The following is a 19932-nucleotide window of genomic DNA, read 5'->3' on the forward strand; positions in this document are numbered from 1 at the left end:
AAATTTGCTCATCCTATGTACTCGGTTGATATCATAAGTTACTCTCACCTTTGATTTTGATGTAAACAATAAACATTAATTCTATATTAATGAAAATGTATAATACAAAATATTTGTTACATATATTTTATATTTTTTAATATTATATATATATATATATATATATATATATATATATATATGCATCTAATGTTCAATTATACAGGAAGATAATTAATTTGTATTTTAATATTTTATTATTTTTGAAACATTAAGAATTTTGAAAATTAGTGGTGGTGCATGCTAAAGCATAAATTTTGACCCTGGCTAATAATTAGAACCGGCATTGCATCATCTTTGGACAGTGATTCTAAAAGAAAAGCACGGTAACTAGTATCAGCTGAGAGTAACTAGTATTAGCTTGGAGCAACGATCTCTAAATGTAATAGTAGTATAAAAATAATAAAATAAGATAGTTTATAATATTATTTAAACATAGATTAATAGAATAAAAAGCATATAAGTATAGTGTTTCAAGAGTTAAGATTATAAAAATATATCATTTATACAACAACATCAAACCTACAAAAATATCTCTATTCCAAACATATTAACCACTCATCATCTGTTGCCATCTACAATCTTGCAATTCTAATTATGGACTTTTGATCCTTCATAGGTGCTTTTAAACATGCATCTTTATTTGCTTTCATCAAAATGATGATCATCACAAAAGAAAAAAATAACACAAAATTACAAAGTATAAGGGTTAGCTAGTATACAAAAGATTTATCCTAAAACCATTTAAATCATATATTATAAGCAATAAATGGACAAACTACAATAATTCACATAATTGCTCAGAGACAATAGACATTAAATTCAATTATCTGGATACAAGCATTTGGAATCGAAATCATTAGAGACTTGCACTTGTGATGGCCTCTACTTCTATGTAGAGCTATTGTCAATGGGTTTCACCCTACCACACACAATGTTAATTCATCATTATCTAAGGTCATTATCCTGCCATAGACTAGGACCTCCTCCTACTTTCACCACATGATCCATTCTACTCTATTTTAGTGTGAATGATCATTAGAATTTCAGGATGTCACCTTACTTGAATCCATGGTCCAATGCCTACACTGAAATAGCACTACCATAATATCTCCCCATGAGACCCATGGAATTACATCAAATACATACAATGCTTGTATATATTAACAAACTCATTATGATCATAGTTTCACAACAATGCTTCCATAATCATATACATCCCTAATCACGTTTATATATTCACCTATCAATAATTCCATCTCAATCAATTACAAACTCAAATATATACATACATAAAGTACATCAAAACGGTGAAAACTATTTCTCTAACCACAGACTTCAAAATAAATATCCTACCGGTCAAAGTGAAGAATCATGTGTCTAGGATCAGCTGTCAAAATTTTAGCTCGATCTGGCGGTTAATGAAGTGAAAATCTTTATTTTACCAAGACAACGTAGTGTTGAAAAACAGGGTGGCATCTGCGTGCCGACGACACTGTAACGGTGCATGGCGACACTAATGGTGTTCGACGGTGTATCGAAATAGCAATTTAGGAAAGAAATAAACCTGAGCAATTTACTAATTAGGTATCTTTCATTTAGTGTTTTTTTATTTCAAATGGTTTAGAGGATTCAAGACAATACCCACTTGCTCAAAAACACATATTTAAGTTTTTCCCCAAATCAAGACTAAACAAAATCAAATAACAAGCAACTCAATAAATTTCATCAAATTCAACATACAACATCACATTCACTACCAAGATTATCAATTCATAGTTGAATACAAAACCTAGTTTTCCTTACTTGATAAAACTGTCCAAACACTCGAAAAGCCCCAAGCGACTTCAAACTTTTGAAAGTTTTATCTCAAGCTATCAACAACGAAAAGATGATCAAACCGAACCAACAAAGTAGTAATTAGCAAAGAGTGAGACCTTGAAAGGAAAGGAAAAATTTTATTTACTAAATACACTATATACCTTTGGCTTTTAAAAGATGGTTGATTACAAGTTTTCCAATTTGATATTTACTATAAAAAACATGGTTTTAAATTTTTGATTTTGCAACATTCGTTTACAAGTCATCATACTTTAACTCTCTTTTTCCATGAAGTTTCTTTTCAAGGTTATATGATGTACTTATTTTACTCTTATTCTTTTTGGTGGCTGAGCATAAATAAAATACCTTAACTTTTTATTTAGACCCATTATTTGTAATTAAAATTTCCAAGTTATCACTTTTTAGTTAAAAAATTGGAGCTAAAATTCAAACAAAATAAATGTTATGTTTAAAATTCACTAGGGTATAAATGGTCAACTTATTATTAGATTTCTCTTTTATCTTCTTTCTAATTAAATTTTACAAACAATATACAAGGGACATACCGATCTTCATAAACTAACAAATTGACAAAAAAAAATATTAAAAAATCATTATAAGTTAAAATCTAAAATTTTTGTTTCTTGATTAGGCACCTATTCAATTCTAATTAAAGAGTAATTTTGAAATAACTATTATTATTATTTATTTTCAACTTATAAATGGGGTTAAATTCAAACACTTATAAATAACCCCTACTACCAACAAAACTCACAATCCTAAGGAGATTCTTATAGTAAGGACAACAAATATTATATGACATAAAAAGTGTTTTACTTCCAACCATGATCCATGCAATAAAAATTACACTTGAAAATGAAGCACAATGAAGGTTTCAAAGTCTAAAATATCATACAACCAACTTTCATATTACAACTTTAGAACATCATAAATTTCATAAGGTTAACATTGTATGATTTTAATTTGCAAGTTTAAAATTTATTATTTAAACTTCAAACGAAAATCCAAAGATGCTTGTTGGAAGAGAGGATTACAACACAAATTCAACAAAATTGGTTAGAAAAATTGTTGGTCTATGAGTATAAAGTTGTTTACAAAGGGTGATAATCTAATAGGTGGTTCATACCCTAGTAAGGTTAGACTTTAATGAGTTTAAAAAATTATTTTCCTACCACACATTATCAAAGTTTAATATTCCAGGGACAATTTTAGAATGTATAAATTTTGACACTCTTATTTATTATTCAAAGTTTAGAATGTACTTCTTTTTTGACATGTGCTTTGCGACAATGCACTGAAAATACACAATCAAGTTAGCATAAGATATTATTCGATTACATTTATATAGCCTGACTATCATTTAAATAGGTTTTACCTTGTGATAAGAATGTAACTGTTAGGTTTACAGAAGAGGAGGTTTCACTAGAGAGATACAACACCAATGAGACCTGAGCCCAACCACATAAGGAATTGACACCACTCTCAACCAAAAGCCTTAAGGCAATGGATTTATGGGTCTTTATTCTTATATAGTGCTCTACTTTTTCATTTCTATCCAATGTAGGACTTAGACTCACACTTGAATTCCTAACAATAACTTGCATAAGCACTAACGTTAGAGAGACTCAACAGATAATAATAAGGGAATGATGCTCTTCCGTGTTCACATACTTTAATTAATATATATATATATATATAGGGGGATTTTAAAATTCATCACCAATGACATTGTTTGATGTGCACCTTCAGTGGTTACTACAATTTACTTAATATTGATCTTAAAATCAGCACACAATTGTTGTGATTTTATTTGATGTACCTAACCCCATATTCTCAACACTCATTGCGTGGGTGAAAAAATATTGACATCAGTGCGCACTTTCAGTCAATATATAATTTAGTAAATGAAATCAAACTTTGAAGTCAACTTCTATTGTTATGAAAGAGAGATAAGTGTCTAGTATTAGTAAAATTGCATATCATTTAGATACTTATCTTGCATAATTCAATGTAAAAATCATTAAAACAACCCATTTTGCATCAAATACAAAATGAGGAATAAAGAAACAATAAAAGGTGAAATTTAATGAACTTGCGTTGTTTTTGCAAGTAGAATCAAGGAAATTGTGACTGAAGCGGTTGAGCGGTAGAAATTGTGCTAAGTGCCACAAAGACGGTTAAAGAAACCCTCATGAGGATGAAATATCTAGAATAGCCTAAGCCTAAAATGTGAAGCTTAAGCCCTAAGAAAGGCGGTTTGGAAAGATCTAGAATGACACCTTTACAACTCAAGTGCCAAAGATGGAGCTAAAGCCACACAATATTTTTCTATAAAAACAACACATGCCTTTCTTATTTGTATGCTAGTTTTGAGAACTGATATAGTAGTTTAGTTCTAGGTTCTGAGGAACTTATTGTAATATGTGGCGGACTTTAGTGTTGGTGTAGGGGGGCATGGCCCACTAGATTTTTATTTTTATTTTTTAAATTATATATAATATTTATTATAGTGATACAAATTAAATTAGGTAAATTTGTATTTCTTTTTATTTTTAAAGAAAATTGGTCACTAAATTAGGTAAAATGAATTAGTTTTTAAATTAATGTCAAATTAATTAGTGACCAATTTAGTGATCAATTATAAGTTTCTATTCATAATAGTGACTATTTAGTAATGAGTAATTTTTAATTTTGTAAATTGGTATCTGAATTAATTATAGTGACGAAGTATTTTTGATTTCTAAAATTGGTTTCTAATTAATGATTTTCTTGTAGTGATAAAATTAAATTTAATAAAGAATAAACAAATTTATTGAGATATTTTTTATATTCTTCATTATCTTTTGAGTTTCTCACATATTCTCACCCTCACATGTTTTCTTTTGTTTAGGAAGAAAAATGGGAAATTAGACACGAATTCATCATTTTTATTCTTATTCTTCATATGTTCTATTCTATTATCGAAGATATAAGGAATAACTCTCTTTTTGTCTTACTTGATAGTGAAATATTAGTTTAATAAATAGTATTTTTAATCTTGTGATTTTTTGTAAAAATATTTTTGTATGAATATAGAAGGAAAGAAGGAAAATTTATGTCTTATATGTTTTTCATGACAATTTTTTAATTGTGACTTTGTTATCATATATTGTTCTTTTATAAATTACGTCTCTCAATTTTTTATTAGATTTTGATAAGTTATTTTTATTCTTAAACTTAGAAAAAGGTCATAAAATCTCTCTTGTTTTCATTAGTATATCTCCTTTTTATCATTTTTAAAAAATGCACTTATCTTGAAGCGTGATACTAAAAATTCAATTGTTGAATTAGAGAGATCATTTTTTAATATTCAAATAATTATATGTGTAGGTGAGGGTTTTCATCTTAATTACCTCTTTGAAATATATATATATATATATATATATATATATATATATATATATATATGTATGTATATATAAATGTTGAGTATATTATTTTGGCCCCTCCAAACATTATGGTCAAGATCTGCCATTGGTTGTAATATCCTTATAAGAGAATCATAGGAAGAAGGAAGTGATTGTTTGCGCTTATTGTAAACATCATTATGAGTAGCTGATTTCTTCCTAGTTAGGATTGGATGTAACTTCTCTAAACTCTTTGTACTGCTCTTTATTCAATATATTAGATGCAGAGACATCTAGTCTAGTGCTTAGATCTAATCAAATTTCCTAATATTTGGCATATACCAAACATGGATATGCGACTTTAGTTGATTTAAAGAGTCTTGTTCTTAATGCAAGAGTTTCTCCACTTGGATGGGGACATCCTGTGTCTGACACCCTTAGGTTCTAATGCTCAAACATGAGGTTAGAATTATAAGTAAGCGCATTTCCAGGAACACTAAGATAAAGAATATAATGTATAAAGAATTAAGGGCAATGCAATTGAGTGAAAGAAGCCAAGTTTAATCCCAACACCTTAATCAGTGTCACTTATCATATTATTATTAAAACTTACATTTAACTATCAAACCTTTATCACTTTATTATTACAAACTTGAATGGATTATAGATAGGATGGGACATAATTTACCAAATTGTACTGAATTGTGGATTATCCATACTATTCTACACTAGAAACTAAACTACTTTTAACAAAAACTAAACTGGACTGTTTTGTAGTTCAGTTAAAAAAAAACTAAACTTTTTGTGTTTGGAGTTCAGTTAACTACTTGAACTATCTTTTTTACTTTTTCCTTTCTGCTCACTATCGTAACATAATTCGTTTTGTAGTTCAGGTAAAATAGTAGCTAGAAAGAAAAATGAATACGTAAATTATTTCAATGTTATTTATCCATACTATTTCAATGCACACAATATTTTGATTATTGAAGATGTATTAATATTTTGATGTTGTTTATGGGAGAACCTTGTATTAAGATGTATTAATATTTTGATTTTGGTGTATTGAAGTAGGATGCATATGATGTTAATTTTGTTGATAAATGGACGACCTTGTTTGTCTTTAATATGATTCTTGATATACAAAATTTGCTCATGTTGGATAGGATCTTGTACTTTTCCTAAGCACTTCTAAGTATTATTTTCTAAGCACTTTTAAATTATAAAAGTTAGATTATTATTGCATAGTGTAATCATATATAATAAAATTAGTGTAATTCGGTTCAAAAATAGTACAATTCATTTTAAAAATAGTGTAGTTCGGTTCCAAATCAGTGCAATTTGGTTCAAAAATAGTACAATTTGGTTAAAAAATAGTGCAGTTGGTTCAAAATCAGTGCAATTCGGTTTAAAAAATGATTCAAAAATAGTGTAGTTAACTTCAAAAGTAGTGTAGTTAAGTTCAAAAATAGTGTAATTCAATGCAAAAATAGTGCAATTCAGATTAGAAGTAGTGCAGTTTTTAAAACAGTTAAGTTTATAACAGTTCTGTTCATATTATAGTGTAGTTCAGTTCATATTATAGTGCATTGCAGTTTAGTTTTTTAGAAAAAAAGATAGTTCAATTTAGTTCGTCTGAATGATTTTTCGGTTTAGTGCAGTTCAGACGAACTATTTTTTAGTTTAGTGCAACTTTTAATAGTCTAGTGTAGTTCAGTATGGTTTGCTCAGCCCTAATTATAGATTACTATTTTATCAAACCAAATCCATGTGGATACGACATTGTTGTACTACAATTGACCTAGTGCACTTGGTAGACAAATTTATAGACCCTCAACTAGGTCTCAACAAGTTTTGTTGCCATTGTCGGGGATTTGCGCAAATATAACTAGTAATTTGTAATCAATTTTAGTTTGTTGTATATTTATGTAAACATGTGCAACCTTGTGTAGTTCACTAACATTTCTTTTGTAAATATGTACATATCTTGTACAAAATAAACTTGTAAAATCTACATAGTTTTATTTTTTCTCTTTTGTAAAGTCTTTATTTTCAGCTTTATGTTTTGCTTTCACACAAATCTCAAACAAAAGGTAAGTTCAAGAGATGCATATTACTTTCTTCTTATTTGAAATTTTGTGTTCTTTGTTATTGAAAAGAGAACTCACAAAATAGACAACAAAATCATCAAACCTCTGAAAATATGCAGAACACTACTATGAGTTCTGGTGTTGAAAGGAAAATTTTGCATAAAATCTATTCTTAACTAGAGGACAATTTTTACCTTTGTTGATTGTTTGATGCATAACTTTTGCCACAATTATCCAATTGGCTTGATTCTTTTTATGTTACATTCTTGATTCAATGATCTTTAATTTGAATGTAAGAACATATTTTTTAGAGATTTGTGGAAGGAGTGGTTCAATTTTGAAAATGATGAACAAACTGTAGAAATATTGAATTGTGATTTTAAGTGTGTTTAAAGTTTGTAACTTGTGAAATTAAGTGTTGTAATTTTAGTCTGGTTTTGAACATTGAACTTAAAGGCAATACTAGATGAAAATTGGACATAACCTTGATGGATAATTGCAATCAATAGAGGCAAGAGCAGATCAAATACTAATCTTGTTACTAAGTAAAAATTTTGCAGGGAACTTTTAACTTTTATCCTATTTTGTTTTATTCTATAGAAACTTTGGCCTTTGAACATGCCAAAAAGGAAAAGAAAGAATAAGACTTAGAAAGATTAAAAAAAAAGCTCTTCTTCAACAAGTGATGACAAAACAAACAGATAGAGGATATGGCAGAATTATCATTTGAGGATATGTTGTTGGGCCTTGTGCTTTAAGAAGAGTGTGCCATGCACCTAAGACCTATAAATTTTCCAGATTTGTCATTTCACTTGTTGAAAGGGGAGTAGAAACTAAACTTGCATTTCTTAACCTCATTCTTCACATTTATTTTCAGGAAAAGAACATGAATATCCCTAAGCTCACCTTGAAACATTCTATGAAGTTTGCGCAAACAAATGGAATTGGAATAAGGGAACTTTAAATCCTGGATTCACACTTAAAAAGACACAACTAACCAGTACTGAAGCTGGATAAACAAGTCAAGGATTTGCACAAGAAACACAATTTTTCAGTACTGAAGTTGACCATCAATTTGCCAATACTAAAGCTAGCGAAGCAGTCAAATAACTAAAATCACAACAGAAGGGGATGTTGATGCCTTTGAATTTAAAGATGATGAGTTCTTTGACAAGGTGATTTGGTCTGGGAGCCAATCAAAAGATCCTAATGTATAGGAGGATTGAAACTACCAAAAATAGAGTTTGTTTTAAATTTTTTGCATGTTAATTTCACTTTTTAAATTCTCTATTAGATTAGTTATTTGATAGTTAACATGCATGTTTTCAAAAAATTAAATTTAGGATGTAAAAATCTTTTTGGAACATGGTTGGATAAGAACTAAGCACAAAAAGAAAACACCCTCTTGAAATTGTTTGGAAAAAAATTGAGAATGCAAGGAAGGAAAGAAAGAAGAACCATGAGCGTGCTTAAAAGCAAAATTGACACAATGTAAGTCAGTTTTTAGTTAAGGATTGACATAGGGAAGTGAATCTAACCTTGTGAGATAAGTGAGTCAAACACTTCATTTGAAAATGAGAGAAAACACCTAAGTGATTGAGTCACGAAGTTGTGTCTAATTTTTTATAACTATTAACCATCATTGGCTTAGAAAGGATCAAGGTAAATTTTTTGTGGAAAATTTTGTATAAACTAAAGCCAAACAACCATCCTACATAGAATTTGAATGAAAATCATCCCTTTTTGAACCTTAGCCATGAACCTTAAGCCTAAAATGTAGGTAATCAAAACCTTCTTAATAATGGGAAGGATGCAAAAAGGTGTATGTGCCATGAAGGGAAATGGTGAGCTATGACAAAGAAACAAAGTTGGGGTATGTTGAAAGCATACCCAAAAATGCAAAGAAAATGAAGATTGTAGACAAAAAAGAAATTGAATTGGGACACCTCAAAATAGAAAATGATAAAGAAAAGCAAAGTCAATTAGAGGTGTACTCAAAGGAATGAAAAAGAAAAGAAAATTGGACTGCAATAGAAAAGAAAAACAAAAGAAAAAGAGGATTGTGAAAAATTTGGACTCATGGCACTTACACGTTGTTGATATCCTTTTTAGTAGTGAGTCTTGCTTGTCTTGAAAAACAAAGTTCCTTAATACCCCAACCATGTTACAAGCTCAAAAGACCTTAGTGATCTTTGCCAATCATGTGTATATAGCAGTTGTAAATGAAAATACAAAGCTAAGTGAACAATTGCAAAAGGTACTAAGAGAGCAAACACTTTGAACACTTGAGAGGATGCAATTATGCACTTAAAACATAAAATCTATTGAGAGACCCTGTGTTTGATCTTTAGCCATGATAACTAAATTGCGTTTGTGTCTAACTGATTTCATTGGTTCCAATTCAAGTATATTGATTACATTTCTCTTAGCTTTTGATGAGTGTGAATTATAAGTTCCTAGATCAACCATGATTAGATTCTTAAAACCATTCTATAGAATTGTTTAAGCTTTGTTTGGTGACAAGCAAAGAGCTGAAGTTAAGGCATGTTGATAAATGCCTAATATTAGTAAAATTACATATCATTTAGACACTTATCTTGCATAATTTCAACGTAAAAATCATTAAAACAACACATTTTGCATCAAATACAAAATGAGGAAAGAGGAAATAGTAAAAAGTGGAATTTAATGTATTTGCGTTGTTTGTGCATACAGAATGAAGGAAATTGTGATTGATGTGGCTGAGTAGTAGAAATAGTGCTAAGCGCCACAAAGACGGTTAAGGAAGCCCTCATGATGAGGAAATATCTAAAATAGCCTGAGCCTAAAATGTGTAGCTTAAGCCTTGAGAAAGGCAGTTTGGAAAGATCTATAATGACACCTCTACGACTCAAGCACCAAAGATGGAGCTAAAGTCGCATACTATTTTTTTATAAAAACAACACATGCCTTTCTTATTTGTATGCTAGTTTTGAGAACTGATATAGTAGTTTAGTTCTAGGTTCTTAGGCACTTATTTAATATTCGTATAAGAGAATCATGGGAAGAAGGAAGTGACTCCTTCCGCTTATTGTAAACATCATTATGAGTAGTTGATTTCTTCCTAGTTGAGGTTGGATGTAACTTCTCTAAACTCTTTGTAGTGCTCTTGATTCAATATATTATGTTCTTGTTTTACGTGTTGGATATTTGATTTGTTTTCACTTATTTGATGACTTGATCACTCATCATATCCAATCAAATTTTCTAATGCTTGGCATATACCAAACATGGATATGCGACTTTAGTTGATTTAAAAAGTCTTGTTCTTAATGCAAGGGGTCCTCCACCTAGATGGGGACATCCTGTGTTTGACACTCTTAGGTTCTAATGCTCAAACATGAGGTTAGAATTACAAGTAAGCGTACTTCCAGGAACACTAAGATCAAGAATATAATGTATAAAGAATCAAGGGCAGTCTAATTGAGTGAAATAAGCCAAGTCTAATCCCAACACCTTAATCAACATCACTTATTTTATTATCATTCAAACTTATATTTAACTATCAAAACTTTATCACTTTATTATTACAAACTTGAATGGATTTTAGATTACTATTTATCAAACCAAATCCCTATGGATATGACCTTATTGTGCCACAATTGACCTAGTGTACTTGTTAGACAAATTTATAGACCCTCAATTAGGTCTCAATATAGAGTGACTTACATAAACCTTGTAAAGTAATGTCCATATTTTAATCATTTGCTTTTATATAGATTGGGCATGTTCTTTACGAGGGTAGTATTTGGTGATAAAACTATGACATCAGTCGACACTTAATTTGAACACGTTCATCACATATTTGTCATTCCACAAACATATTATAGTTAATTTGGCCTACATGAGTGCCCACTTACCTGTTCAGAATTGTCACTGATTACATGAGGGGGTTATGTCTACGTACCATCACCTAAAAATCTTAATACCATATTTTCACATAAAAGGAGTACAATTGATAAGCCATAACAAATAAATCAAAGGCAGCCAATTACAACAGCTGTAATTAATATTATAACATCTCCACACTGATCCAGAAAATTACACTAAATATTTAATGTGATTGCATTTACAAGATACAAATTTAGTTAATGTATACCTACATAGTCTATAACCTAATCCAGAAAACAATATCAACCTAAATGGTCCCAATGCCTCACTTCAATTGCTAACTACGAATATATGGCTAAAATGTTTGAAGCATAGTCTCCCTATGAATATTTTCGGGGTCAAGAACCCATTGACATGTGTACTCCTACCTCAATTCTTCGAGCTCCTCCTCTCGTCAAAATAAAGTTATTCAATACATTATGTTATAAAACAAGGTATTGGAAGTAGAATGTAAAATTTTGTAAGATTTTTTTACTAACACAAGTGTAAGCAGACATGGTTTTCTCATCATATTTTTTAACTCCATCCCACATTTGAACACCATAATACCACAATCAAACCTGAAAGTATTAAGCACAAAATTAAATAACATTATACATAATTATTTAACATCGTAGTGTCAATATTTAAGTTTATATTCTTACGAGTTAGGTTGTTGAGGAAGGTGTTCAATGTGGACTTCAAATGTAGTAGGTTTGACTTCGTCATTCTGACGTAACAAGATCTTGAAAAGTTGCTACAAATTATGGACCTCTAATCACAAATAAGTAACATCATAAGTAGTGTCAGTTAAGTAACCATACTTAATGGAAAATTTCCATGGTAGTCAACTTTCATACTTACCACATGATTATTTATTTGTTTCCTATGACGACAAGTGTGGCCAAAGAATCCAATACAAAAAACTCCTTGGTTTCACAATTCAGAGCATAACACCACCATTTTTCATCATAAAGCACTAGGGCAAACAACCAAAGAGACCAATCATTAACCAAAACAGCTCTTAAGCTCTTAAAAAAATAATAACAATGAACAAGTAAGAATACTCACAAATTGTGTTGTTAATATATCTTGTACAGAAAGCAATTTGTATCCATAGTAATACCTATAGTCGTCCAGGCACCACACACATCTATTGACCTTTCTTTTATTGTAATCTTGGATGACTGCATTTTGCCACAAAACATATTTCAGTTTACAAATTCAGTCTTAACAGAAATATTAAAACAATAAACTTACCATATACAAAGGCCTAAATATAACTTCTTTTCTCTTTGCACATTAAGTTGTTGGCTGCAAATAATATAGCCTACATACACATTCAATGATAATTTAATTTCATGTCTTTCAAATAAACATACATCTTAAAGTAATTTAACTTTCAGAACTTACCATGTTATCAATCCACCCATGAGGATGAAACTAATGGCATTCAATGCTGATCAATATTTGACCATTGATTTCGATATAAACACATCAAAAAATTCAAATTAAACAACTTAGAATAAAAAACCAATTTAGAGTATCTTCATGCACAATGCAAACTTCATACTTGTTTGAAACAACAGTGACATCCCTGTACAATCAGCACACATCTACAACCATGATAGTAGTTTGGCGTTCAACGTATGGGACAATGGCAAGCTGCTCATGGCTGTGCTTAAAAGTTGAAGCCTTTATTATTTGGAAGGTCGTGTCCTCACTTTGACAAGAGTCTACACTCAGAAAATCTTTCTGTAAAGAAAAACAAGTTTGCAAAGAATGACAAGTCTGCAGTTTGTCCAAAGCTTTGGAATCAGATTCACATCTTCACCTTGGTCAGACTCCTTGTGCACAAAAGGAGACCCCTCAACTTGGTCACTCCCCTTGTATTGAGAAGGCCAGCCCTTACCTAGGTCAAAATCATTTTCTTCGGTAGAATAGGGCTCAAGTTGACTAGTTGAAAAAACAAATTGCACGCATCTTCAAAATTTCTTCCTTCATCTCCTCAATCAACCTTTCATGCCTTCCAAATTTTTCTATCAATTCATATTCACTTCAGAATGGCCTCCAGCCTGCTTGTCATCCTTTTTCGCATGGCCTTGTTCTTCAATATGAATTGTAGTACGAAGAATAAGGTTGTTTATTTCCTTTCCACTTAGGCTCCAATCAAAAACAACCTACAAAAAAATAACAACACATTTCACAACGAAACAGATTTGAGCTAACTAATTTAAACAAAATACTGAATATAATAACTGCAATACCTTGTTTTCAAATACGAGTTTAATATTCAATGTCCTAATCTTTACTAAAGGTCACCCCCATGGTTATCAAACTCGCGAGTTAACTCGTTAACTCGTCCAAGTTTGCGTTCTTACATAGGTATTTCGAGTTAACTCGGTTGTAAACTCATTTTTTGCCTAAACTCAGCAGAATCAGCGGTGAACTCGGTGGACTCGCTCAAACTCGTGAGCTTGCACCGAGTCGGCGAGTTCGAATGAAATGGTTTTTAAACCCAAAAATAGTATCCTTCTTAATTGTTTGGTGTGCGAAAGTGAAGAAAGCTCAATGTAAGGTTGGTCGTTGCTCAAAACTTGTAGCTCATCGCTCATTCGCATGTTGATCGTCACTACGTCGCATGTGTTTGAAGCTGAAGAAATTTGTCATTGTTCTGCACAGAGGGTTCTATCATAGAGCATCTAAGGGTTGAGTCATATTAGGTTTTTCTACTTCTCTTATTATTGTTGGGCCTATGGGTTGGTCATATCAGGGGTTTAGAGTTTTTTTCTTATCACTACTTTATATTAATGGCCTCAAGATATTTTTTTTGTCATAAAACATTACAAAAATAATAGAATATATATTCAACTATAAAGTAGTAATTAAAGTGTAATAATATTAGAAAAATATATAAAAGTTATATATTATATTATAAATTAATAATAATAATAAACAAAAAAATATAAAAAATTATTTATAACACCATACATTATTAAATTATTATGCTATTTATAAATTTTTTTATTTTTTTATTTGAAGTAAACTCTTACGAGTTTATGATCCGAGTTTGCATAGCTCTCTTGAGTTTTCGTAAACTTACAAGTTTGAGAACCTTGGTCACCCCCCCCCCCTTAAATTATAGGAAAATGTATATCACCATATACATCTTCCAAAGAAAGGCACCGAGTAGCCTAAAGCTATAAAAATTTCAAATAAATCAAACAAATTCAACATTCAAATGAATCAAAAAAAAATTATAGTTTATCAATTCAATAATTACGTGAAAAACTTGAATTGCACCGGTTAGGTTAAGGCTACATGAATTTTGATTTTTTTCGCACAATCTTACATCCACGATTCAAAACACCCACCAAAAAACTATAGACTGAATTCACCCAATTATACTGATTTAGATTGTCAAGGTTATCTAAAATTTTGTACAACATGTTTGTCACCGTCCTAGATGTCATAGGAAAATAAAATACACAAAACAAAGTAAAAAATACAACCGACAAACACTTTCTACATCATTATCATGACTACTTACACAATTCTTAATCTTCTTAATAGTGTCTCCTATTGTGATGGGTTTCTTATCAAACAAAAAACTCACCACACCACATACATCAGTATCAAATTCAACAACTTTACCTACAACACTAAGACCCAAACATATACAAACATAAAAAATAGATAACCGCATCAAATGTTGCCTAATGCGAACAAATTCATCCTTTGGAATCCATTGGCGCTAAACTTCACTTAGCAATGGGCAGTTGATTTCCAACACCTTCTCCAACTACAAACACCGTCTAAAATGTGTTACTTCAATCTGTTTATGATGTTTGTGTTTCAATACATTGTTGACTTCATCAATGTATTTACTTTCACATTTATAACAAATTCTGATCTATAATAACATACAACAAAATTAAGACCAATTAAAAAAAACAATTATATCAATTCACCAAAGTAATAAACATTGACTTGGTTATCCTTATTTGCCATCTTGGCCTTGTTACCTTTCTTGCATGGTTGCGGTGAAGATTTCGCTATATATTTCCCAGCCATCACAATTACAACAAATCAACATTATTGTACACATTACAAGAAAACAATAATTGTATTATGGACATATCTTTCACACAACTTCAAACTGTAAAAAATGTGCACAATATTCAACTCAGCTCATCACTTATTTTCACATAAGTAATAACTAATCAAGTGTGGCAAACTTTGTGCACAAAAATTCCATTTCTGACTTCTATGCCAAATATGCATATCAGGTGATGACATAATTTCAAGGAATGTAACAAATACTAACCATTGTAAGTTCAATGTGCACAAAACTTAATCCTACCACATGTTTCCAAAATCTATAACACATGTCATCACTTAAATGAGTATAACTCATGTTTTCAAATAATGGATCACTTATAGCCTAATACATTAATTAAATATTCATGGCATCCAAAAAGTTTTGCACAAACAACTTTAGAAAAACTTGTTCCATCCAATCAATGAACCATTGTAAGTTCAATGTGCACAAAAATTTCTTCTGCCACATGTGTGCATAATATACACCACAGATCATGACTTAAGTGAACATACAAATAATGGGTCACTTATCCTAAGATAGTAATTTTAAATTCATGACATCCAACTCTTTTGGAGAAATACCTTTCAAACTACTTGCTTCACCCAATGAATGAAACCCCATAAGAACAATGCCTACATAATACACACAATACAATATGTTTCATGAAGGATCACACATCAATTTGAAGTCAATCATACTCAGCCACAAAATCAGGTCTAGTAAGGATCAGACAGTGTCCATAACATGCTTTTCAATCTACCCAATTTTAGAGACAATCACGAACATATGAAGACCTAACCAAGTACATCATACTCAACCACAAACACACAAAATAATCAAACCCTATAATCAACACCATACATATGAAATTCTAAAACTATAAAGTTTTTGTTCTTTACACATAAAAAATAAAGCATAAGCCAAGTCATAATAACAAACACAAAACCAATGCTTCAAACATGGAAGCACCCACAAGTCACTGAATATCTTCCCAAACCACGCCACCAAAGCGAATAGAGGACGATCACGACGCAAAAAATCATTGTGGACACTTTAACAGTGAGGGAGCCGCAACTTAAACCTCGACTTCCATGATTCTTCACGGAGGGCGACGACACAAACACCAACCAAACACCATTATTGTGACTCGTGTACCACACATAAATGCAAACCTTCACCACACTATGGTAGAACACATGATAACAGTTACGGAGGCGAAATACAAACCCTTGATTGTAAGGGAAAATGGCATTGCCTTTGTAAACCTACTTTTAGCTTCGTAAACAGTTTGAAAGAACTCAAAGGTTGCATAACCTAGTTTCTGCGCTTTCTGAACACGAGATGAACACCAAGAGTTTCGAAGAACCAAAATGTTTCTAAAAAGAGCTTTTCATCTTCTCACTTGCCACTTTCTCCCTCCCTTGCTTGGCAATTTGTTTTTTTTTTAAATAAATAAATAATCCACATCAGACCCCACGTAAGTATGTAACTTTAGTTTTCTAAATTTGGTTGCTACAGTATCATTTTCCTTAAAAATACACTATATTGGTACTTTATTTTTTTTTATATTTTAAAACTTCAAAATTAATGCTCATCAATATATTTTGAAAACACAGTGGGAAAATAGTACAAAAAATCCAACAAAGAATCCAAACTAAAAAAAATTACATTGATGTGGTGTGAGTCCAGGACGCGTAAACCTAATTTCAGCTTCATAAACAATTTGGAAGAACTCAAAGGTTGCATAACCTAGTTTTTGCGTTATCAGAACACGAGAAGAACACCAAGAGTTTCAAAGCAAAATGTTTCTAAAAAAAGTCTTTCTCCTTCGCACTTGCCACTTTCTCCCTCCCTCGCTTGGCACTTTGTTTTTTTTTTTAAATAAATAAATAAATAAACCACATCAGATTGCTACGTAAAGTTGTAATTGTAGTTGTCGAGATCTGGTTGTTACAGTATCATTTTCTTCAAAAATATACTATATTAGTACTTTATATATATATATATATATATATATATATATATATATATATATTTTAATATTTTAAAACTTCAAAATTAATAATTATCAGTATATTTTGAGAACACAGTGAAAGAACAATACAAAAAATCCAACAAAGAATATAAATGAAAAAAAATATAACATTAATGTGGTGTGAGTCCATAACACAATATAACTAAGGTTGGTTAGAGACTGACCTTAGACCTAATATAAGACAACTAGAGAAAGAATGTAATGTTGATTTAAGATACATAGCCGTTTGACTGCAAGTTCAAAACAGACAAATAAGTAACGACTTTTGTCACTTTCAACGACCTCTTTTCATTTTATTTTTCTTTGAATTTAAGATACTGTGAAAATTAAAATTTTGGTAACAACGAATCACAACGGTTTACTTACAACACATTGCAACCCATGCAGATCCTAAAATGTTGTTATTCTTTTATTCCAAGCCACACTGAAGAGTTAACGTGAATATTGATTTCGCTTGATATTCGTTCCTATCCTATTCTTATGATTATGCTTGTAGTATTAAGCGACACAAAAGAACACATTAACTTATCAGCAAGGCTTTTTGTTTTTCATATACGCATTCAAATAGAACTTAGTTTCATTAAATTAAGTTAGATATAAAGTTTATCTTTTTCTTTAATATAGTATAAAAGTTTATAATGAGATATTTTGGCCTTTGTATTATTTTTTATTCGATTCTTATTCTTATATTCAAGATATCTAATACAACTTGACTCTATATAAGGTTAAATTATATCGTATGAATATGAATATATAAATAAGTATAAATTTCATTTTATAAAATTTAAAAATCATTTTTTAATATGATAACAGAATTTATACGATTAAGATTTGTTGAATTTATTTTGTTACTTAATATCATATAATTATGGATGATTTACAGATATTTAGTCTTATACTCAGTCTTTAATGTGAAAAGATAACTTTAGAAATTTCATACAAACTAAAAATAAAAAGTGTAACAATATATAAATAAATATAAATCTTTTATCACATATTCAGTCTTTTCGATACGAGAGGATAAGTTAATAAATTTTACATTAAATAAAAATATATAAATAAATACAAATTCACCTCAAATTTAATGTTTTCTATAATAAAAAAAGTGATTAACAATTTTGAAGAGTCTAAAATAAATATTTTTTTAAATTGGAATCAAACTTATTTATAAAAATTAAAATGCATTTCAACCTGAATTATGAAATGTATTTTCATTTTCATTTTGATTAATATGCATGGATAATGAATTGGTGGTGGTGGGGCGTGGAAGAATAGAAACTGAGATGAGAGTGACAGAATGTGATATAATAGAAAACACTTTTGGAAAGGAGAGGAAAAACCTAAGGAAAATAAAGGCATTTGAAATATATAGGTTTAGTGGGGTCCACAAAGAATGGCAAAGCGCGTGAATGTGGCCCCCATTGATCATTCAAACTTCAAAGGAGAAAAAACCGCGCGACTTTCGGAAGTGGGTGGGTCGTAACTTTTCCCTTACCCATATGAGTTATTCTTCTTTATTATATAATAATAAAATTATTAAACACCTTTTCTTAATCACATTCCTTTATTTTCTATTCCATTTTTTTACTCAATTATACCATAATTCATTATAATATCAACATATGATTGATTATATTATTTATTCAATCCACTTTTAATATTTCAAGTTCAAACTTTATGTATGTAAAATGTGGTTAACAAAGTTTGTTTATAAATAATTAATGATATTCTCTTTGTAGAACATAATTATCAATTGTAGGGCGGGAATCAGAGCGCTATATTACGTGGGATTTTTTTTTTCTTCACATTTTCAATTTTAGAGATGAGAACGTGCAACTTTTTGGTTTGATTTAAGATATGAATAATCTACATTTAATATGATAAAATGATATAAAAAGATAAAATGATCTAAAAAGGTAGCTATTTTCATTAGACTTCTTGATTTAAAACTAGTTATCTAAAAAATAACACTTTTATTAGACTTGACTTTTACTTTAGAAATAAAAGATAAATGTTTATTTATTTAAATATGAATTAGTAATGTAAATGGTTGATTCTAATTCTGTGAATGTATTTTCTATGAATCTATACACTAACACAGTTTTTACATGGTTGAAGAGATATTATGTCACTTTCGCCTTATTTTAGTCATGTCCTCCTTTGATATGGATAAGAGATTATCAAATACCTAACACAATGATAAAATGTTAGCATGTATAGAGTTCCTCAAACCATACAATTCATGCACAAATTATAAGTGTTAGATACTTGTGTCCAGTTTTGAATGACTCATGTCCTAATAATTGTTTTGATCCAATGCATCACGTAGTACCCACATTCGGAAGAACTATTTTGCATATTACACTAAAATAGTTGAAGGAAAAATTAATATCATATAACCTCAACACAGAATAAATAATTTAATACGTGATTTCTGACCTTATGACATATAAATTGAATTTGTCTTTATATGTTTATTTAATAATTGGTTTGTAACAACCAGTTAAATTGAAAACATATTAGTCATAATTG

Source organism: Vigna unguiculata, chromosome 7 (genome assembly GCF_037176805.1).
Source record: "Vigna unguiculata cultivar grain cowpea cultivar isolate G323 ecotype 2 chromosome 7, ASM3717680v1, whole genome shotgun sequence".
NCBI classification, from domain to species: domain Eukaryota; kingdom Viridiplantae; phylum Streptophyta; class Magnoliopsida; order Fabales; family Fabaceae; genus Vigna; species Vigna unguiculata.